The sequence below is a fragment of the Macrobrachium rosenbergii genome, chromosome 14 (assembly GCF_040412425.1).
Source record: "Macrobrachium rosenbergii isolate ZJJX-2024 chromosome 14, ASM4041242v1, whole genome shotgun sequence".
Lineage (NCBI taxonomy): Eukaryota > Metazoa > Arthropoda > Malacostraca > Decapoda > Palaemonidae > Macrobrachium > Macrobrachium rosenbergii.
Genome location: NC_089754.1, coordinates 44,620,275 through 44,627,270, shown reverse-complemented (window position 1 = coordinate 44,627,270; position 6,996 = coordinate 44,620,275). Strand labels below are relative to the sequence as shown.

The 6,996-nt window shown below is 36.1% G+C and overlaps 1 protein-coding gene across 3 annotated transcripts in view; it reads left to right on the top strand.

Moving 5' to 3' along the window:
- The window catches only part of LOC136846049 (uncharacterized), a 119,864-nt gene that overhangs the window by 13,031 nt on the left and 99,837 nt on the right, over positions 1-6,996 (top strand). For 2 of the 3 annotated variants that reach the window (XM_067116721.1, XM_067116719.1), the window contains exon 2: positions 3,463-3,517. The exons of the other annotated variant lie outside the window; for it this stretch is intronic. The gene's annotated coding sequence lies outside the window, so the exon portion shown is untranslated. The remainder of the gene's footprint in view (positions 1-3,462; positions 3,518-6,996) is intronic. 3 annotated transcript variants of the gene reach the window in all.

Sequence of the window (6,996 nt, the reverse complement as noted above, 5' to 3'; positions counted from 1 at the left end):
ATGATACTGGAATTTATTTATCTCCTTCCTGTTATGAATAGGCCCTATATTTGCCCGAAAACGCGACACAACAAATTGCAGAAACAGTACAACATCGTACACGAAGGGACGGGAATAAAGGACAAATTACGAGGAAATGGCAATCAATACTTCATCTTGAAGTCCTGACATTTTTTTTTTTTTAAACGATTTCATTTCTTTCCTCAGCGTCATTCCATTTTTTTCTTCGATTCGGATCCTCCGTAAATTGGATGTTTCAGGTTTATTTTTCCGACTGTCAGTTTCGTTGTTCCTCTTCGCCAGTAATTGGTCTTCCTAGTTTGTGAGTTTGTGCGTCCGGTTGGGGAGAAAAGAACTTCCAATTAAAGGTGAAGAGAGAGAGAGAGAGAGAGAGAGAGAGAGAGAGAGAGAGAGAGAGAGAGAGAGAGAGACACACAAACTGAAGTTAGGAATGATGATGTTGAAATCAGAGAGAGAGAGAGACTTAAAGTGAAGTTCTGAAGTTGTTAATGATGATGTTGAAATCTGAGAGAGAGAGAGAGAGAGAGAGAGAGAGAGAGAGAGAGAGAGAGAGAGAGAGAGAGAGAGAGAGAGAGACCTAAAACTGAAGTTGTTAATGATGATGTTGAAATCTAAACGAGAGAGAGAGAGAGAGAGAGAGAGAGAGAGAGAGAGAGAGAGAGAGAGAGAGAGAGAGAGAGGGGGAAGAGATAGAGAGAGAGAGACTCAAACTGAAGTTAGGAATGACGATGTTGAAATCAGAGAGAGAGAGAGAGAGAGAGAGAAACTCAAACTGAAGTTACGAATGATGATGCTGAAATCAGAGAGAGACTTAAACTGAAGTTGTTAATGATGATGTTGAAATCTGAGAGAGAGAGAGAGAGAGAGAGAGAGAGAGAGAGAGAGAGAGAGAGAGAGAGAGAGAGAGACCCTAAACTGAAGTTGTTAATGGTGATGTTGAAATGAGAGAGAGAGAGAGAGAGAGAGAGAGAGAGAGAGAGAGAGAGAGAGAGACTCAAACTGAAGTTAGGAATGATGATGTTGAAAGTAAGAGAGAGAGAGAGAGAGAGAGAGAGAGAGAGAGAGAGAGAGAGAGACTCAAACTGAAGTTAGGAATAATGATGTTGAAATCCAGGAGAGAGAGAGAGAGAGAGAGAGAGAGAGAGAGAGAGAGAGAGAGAGAGAGAGAGAGAGAGAGAGAGAGACCCTAAAACTGAAGTTGGGAATAATGATGTTGAAATCCAAGCCAGAGTCACGCTCGCAAAGTGTACAATGTAAATTTGTATTTTCAAAAGATTATTATTCACTGGAAGATGTCAGCATAAACAATTAGGCATTGTTTGAACTCAACAACCGTTTTAAAGCTGAAATGTCCATGGACAGCTTTTTAATTAAATTTGGCTTTAGTTATATGGTGATTTATTCAACCTGTTCTGTTCAATATGCAATTCAAATCATTCTGTAGTTTTTAAATTGCATCCTGTTAAATAAACATGCTACATTCAACTCTTTGGTATAGCAAAAATTTAGTGATTATGTTGCTGATTTATGTTAACCAGCATCAACTTTTACCACATTTCCATTATTTTTTCATTTTAATTTTTCTGACCCTTTGACATTAGCTATGAATATTATAACACTAAAAAAAATTGTCATTTCTGATTCTTACTTTGCATCAGAACGAAAAATAATTTAGAATGTTAGACAATCAATTTTGTCGTTTTAAGGAGCAATATTATATATGCACTTGAATAGTCTCAGATATCTTATTACCAAATAAGATTGGCAACTATCAGTTATATGGATGACGTCAGAGGAATGATGTAATCACTCACACGTACCTCTTGTTTTTCTTTGGGAGTTTCTTCTAATTTCTCTATGCCAAGACCTCGTCTTTATTCTTTATTGCCGGTATTTGGCCTCTCTTAATTCCAACATGTATCTGGTCATTTTTTCTAATCTCAAAATTTCGTAAGATTTCTATTTCATTGCGTTTTTAATTTTTACGTTTAATTTTTCAAGTCATAAAGTTATTTATTTACTGACTATAATCTAACTTTTCTGGTGTTCTTAATCTCATTAAAGTACTGATATTATCTTTTTTTCATTATAATATTTTACTTATACAAATTTTTTATGCCTTAACATTCCTTATTCTCTTGCAATTTTTTTTTCACTTATATTCTCCTCTTTCAAGCTAAATACCTTATCCCTCCATTATCCTGTTTCATATTTCTCTGCCCAGTTTTCCTTGCCAAGCTATAAAAATTCTTATTACTCTGTCCTAATTCGCCTTCTTTATATCTCTTCTTTTTCAAACGCCAAAAACTTCTTCTTTCTGTTCCGGTGTAAAACTTCCTCAAGCATTCCTCTGACGCATCTTCCCGCTCCATTAGCGAGACACTTTCCCAACTATCTATCAGTCCCCACGAGACCTCTCTATGACGAAACACCTTTCGAGCGGTAATTTTCTGCTAATAGCCTCCCGCCTTCGGTGTGTAAGAAGAAGAAGAAGAAGAAAAAAAAGTCTGCCTACCCGTCTGCCTTTCCCCCACCTTTATCCATGCATGTAACTTGTATCTCTCTCTCTCTCTCTCTCTCTCTCTCTCTCTCTCTCTCTCTCTCTCTCCTGTACTGGGCTCTTCCCTTCTCAGTATTAGTTGTAGGTGGGTCTTGTATCTTCCGTAGTTGATTAGGTGCAATTGAATGAAGCTTTTAAAATGGTTTGTGAGTGTTGTCACTGATGTGACGTTAGCATCAACATCCTGATGTTGATTTGTAATTCCATTTTTGCTCTTTGTGACATGTTAGTTGCATCAATATGTTGTAGAATGACTGCTGTATATTTAGTGAAATGTTTTACTTGTATTTCTTCAGGGTTTTTAAACCTAGAATCTAAATTATATTGATGTTTTTATAAAACGTAAAAATAAATACTCCTATAATGCCTAAACAAACTGAAGATTGATTATTTTTTATTGATTATATTTTTTATGTTTTTCTGTATCTTCTTTTATCTATCTCAGCTTGATTACCAGATTCCTATCCCAAAATAGGAAATATATGCTGCTGGCACTGTTTTGATTACAGTATTTATAAATAAGTTTTTAGATATGAATGGAAAACGTATTTGCAGTTTTGTTCATCTGGAAGTTTTCTAAAAAAAAAAAAAAAAAAAAAAAAAAAAAAGTAATTGTTGTAGGACCGTTTCTCCTTAGACATTGGTAATGACTGAAGTTGAAAATATGACACCTTCTCTTTAGATCCTAGTAACCAACTAAAGTGGAATGTGTGATCAGAGCCCAGTGTCTACAGCATCAATCAAAATTTTTTAAAAATCTATTCCCCATTCCTAAAGCTTTCACATAAATAGTGACCCTGTCAGCTACGCTGTTTATTTGTCTTGTCCCTCTCGACGGCCAAAGCACTTTGACCTCACCTTATTTTCTCGTCTTCCTGCAGCCTCCCCTGCAGTAACGTCCACGAATCAAAGCAGTTGTAGCCCAGCAGAAAGAAGGTAGCGTAAGTGAAGGACAAATTTGTGTAGCATCAAATACACACAGTACATGGCATTCACCTAACACCCTTAAAACATATCTAGAAAACTTGCCGTGACCGGATTAAATTATTAACCCAGTAGACGCATTTAATCAGTACAGCATGGATGCAGTAGATGAAAGGATTGGTTTGGGCATAAGGAATCATAGACAGGTGGTGGAATGTAGGATAAGTCTTTGCAAGCGTAACTGCGGTTATGCAATATCATCTGATGCATAATGTGTCTTTTAATTTATTAATTACATTCAACACGCTGCTTTAAATAAACCCCAAAATATTTTGCAATGTTGGGTGAGTTTTTAGCTGTGATAATGATGGATGTCTCTGAGGAGATAAAACAAGGCAGTTCACCTTGCTTATTTTTTTAGTTTAAGTTACTACAATCATATTACAATTACCTGTATTCTCTCGCTGACATGAATTTATCCCGTTATTCTTTTTTTTTTTTAAGTTGCAAGAAATAGGAAGGGCAGCTTACCCATTATCCTTGAACGCTTCATCAGCTCATTCAGGGATATCTAGACTCAAGGCCGCAGGCTCCTTGTGTGCAAAAATAAGAATGACGCAACATTTTTTCCCCATCGTCAGATGAACTTTAACCTTATCTCTTGTACTGGTTTTAAGTTTAACGTTTTGGTGCAAGTAACTCTTTTATCATACATTTATGTGTAACTAGTTCTTGACGATGTAGATTGTAAAAGAATACAAATATAGAAGTATTTAGCATAAATGTCAACAGCTTTGGTTACAGATAAATTGTACATGAGCTACGCGTTTTTATCGAGACTGTAACACCCGAACATTTATCAGTAAAAGAAAAAAATCTTTCACTCTAAACCGATAGGGCACCAAAACGAAAGTAATTTATGAAGACTATAAATTTTAATAAACAAACCTATGTCTGCAGAGAGGATATCCTACAAGATAAATTAAAACTGTCAGGATTACCTATCGATTTCTCAGAAAACTAAAAATAACCATGATAATAAAACCGCATTTCCACTCTGATGTAAGAACGGAACGCTGGCACTAAAACAAACCCTTGTCATCATTTTCCCGAACCTTGTATATTCGGGAAAGGGCGCGCGGCTGTTGACACTTTACTTGCAATCAACAAGGTGGACGGAAATTGCGGTTTACGTAAAGGAACTAACTCGGATAATTGAGAGACTTCAAGGGTGATGATGATGACGATAATGACGCTCAGGATGGACTAAATTACAAGGGCTGGAATTAATTTTCTCTGGGGTCAAAATCTTCAGAAAGTACTCGTACTGCACATTTTCCCATTCCAAAACTGCGACGCCGCGCCATTTCGAACAGTCAGCGATCGTGTGAAATTTTGTTCATCTCTATAAAACCTGCTTTTTTCGTGTCAATATTATTATCCTTAATCCTCTCGTTCTGCATTTACTAACATATTCCGTTTGGAAGGAGTAAAGATTGACCAGTGAAACGGAATTAATTGTAAGTTATCTCTTATCACCACGGCTACGGTCAATGACGCTGATAATCTTAGCATGAAACTATTTTGAGATAATTCAAATGCAGTTTATATTTTCCAGCAAATGACTAAAAAGAATAAGAAAGAAACCAGTATAAAATTAAATAAAGAGACTGTAGAAAAGACAGCTGTTATATACCAATAAATGAAGCATAAAGAAAACAAGAAAACAGTATAAAATTAAATAAAAATACTATAGAAAAGACAGATGTTATATATGAATAAAAGAAGCACAAAGAAAACAAGAAAACCAGGAAATGCAAAAGGATATTTATCTTCATATTTATCTTTACTAATATTCCCAAGACAACATCGATGACATTGCTAGATAAAATACCCTCAAAAAAGTAAGCAAACCCAGCAGAGAATTCCAAGAAGTCTCCTCCGAAAAAATCGAGACAGAAGTTTCTCCATCCTTATCAGTTCTCAGAAGACGTAAGACTATCTCGTTTTGCATTGTGTTTTCCGCAGAGGTTGCGCAGGGTGAGCATCCGTCGCCTACTCACTTTTACACGATGCGAGGAGAGATAGTTTAGTTCTCCCTCTCTCTCTCTCTCTCTCTCTCTGTCTCTCTCTCTCTCTCTCTCTCTCTCTCTCTCTCTCTCTCTCTTGTAAACTCACAGTTAGTACATGACTCAAGGAAAGACATTCCCTGTCTTATTAATTTATCCTCTACCCTCTTTTAATCACATTCAGTCTCCTCTTTTTGCTAATTTAGAACATTTTTTTCTACTTTTAATTTAGCGTCTTTCTTCTTTGTTTATCCATCCTGCGTCTTTAAGGAGGGAATGTTATAACAGTCAGGAGAAAAGGAAGACGGAGGAAAATTCCAAAGCTTGGCAATTGAGAAAGAAATAGCATCCATTAACGGTAAATAGAGATTTGCGAATTTATATATTTATTAATCTAATTTTTTGTCAGTTAAATGTGGAATAAGGTATCAGAATAGCAGTGACGTATGAAAGGTAAATACGACTATTTATCGCCAACAGGTTTCTCAAACCACAGGAGGTAAAGGTAAAGTTGAGAGAGAGAGAGAGAGAGAGAGAGAGAGAGAGAGAGAGAGAGAGTGTGTTCCTGGCGCCACTGCGTCCAGGATTTTTTTATTTTTTTATTCTATAATGATAGTCTGGATGGGAGGCTCACTATTTAAAATTCCGATCGACCATAATATTTATAAAAAGACATACTGAGGTGTTCATATCTGGAAGCAAAAACAACAAAATGACCTGAACTGATTATTTGCTCAACGTATATTTAAACGAATTATTCATTATCTGACTTATGGTTTTTCTTATTGCAGCGAGAGAATATATCTTCAGTTTTATTTGGCACTCATAAAACAAATGCTAAATTATTTTCATCCTCAACCATCGTGTTGTGCTTTTGTCACTAACAAATTAGTTTAGTATCCTGGTAAGCGATTAATATTGAGAGAATCGAGATAGGTAAATATTTCATAGTACTTTCCTCTCTCTCTCTCTCTCTCTCTCTCTCTCTCTCTCTCTCTCTCTCTCTCTCTCTCTCTCTCTCTCTCTCTCTCTCTCTCGTAATGAAAACATTCAGACACCGAGGCTGGTCACTGCGAAGATACTTGAATCCGATAATTCATTACTAGGGACGGCTACCTTTCAAGAGCTAATGACTATCATTTTTGGCTTTGAGTTTGTCGATTCTCTTGCACCGAAACAATGATTTTTTTTTAATAAAAATATTCTGGTTTCATTAGTTTTCTAAGAAAATTTAGCAAGCAAATTTATAAAGAAAAGATAATTGATATCTTTACTCGATGACTTACATCCTGTGTTCAGAGTTCCTAGAGGAGAACCTCTCTCTCTCTCTCTCTCTCTCTCTCTCTCTCTCTCTCTCTCTCTCTCTCTCTCTCTCTCTCTCTCTCATCTATTTCCTTCGTTTAAAAAAAATTATATCCTGTA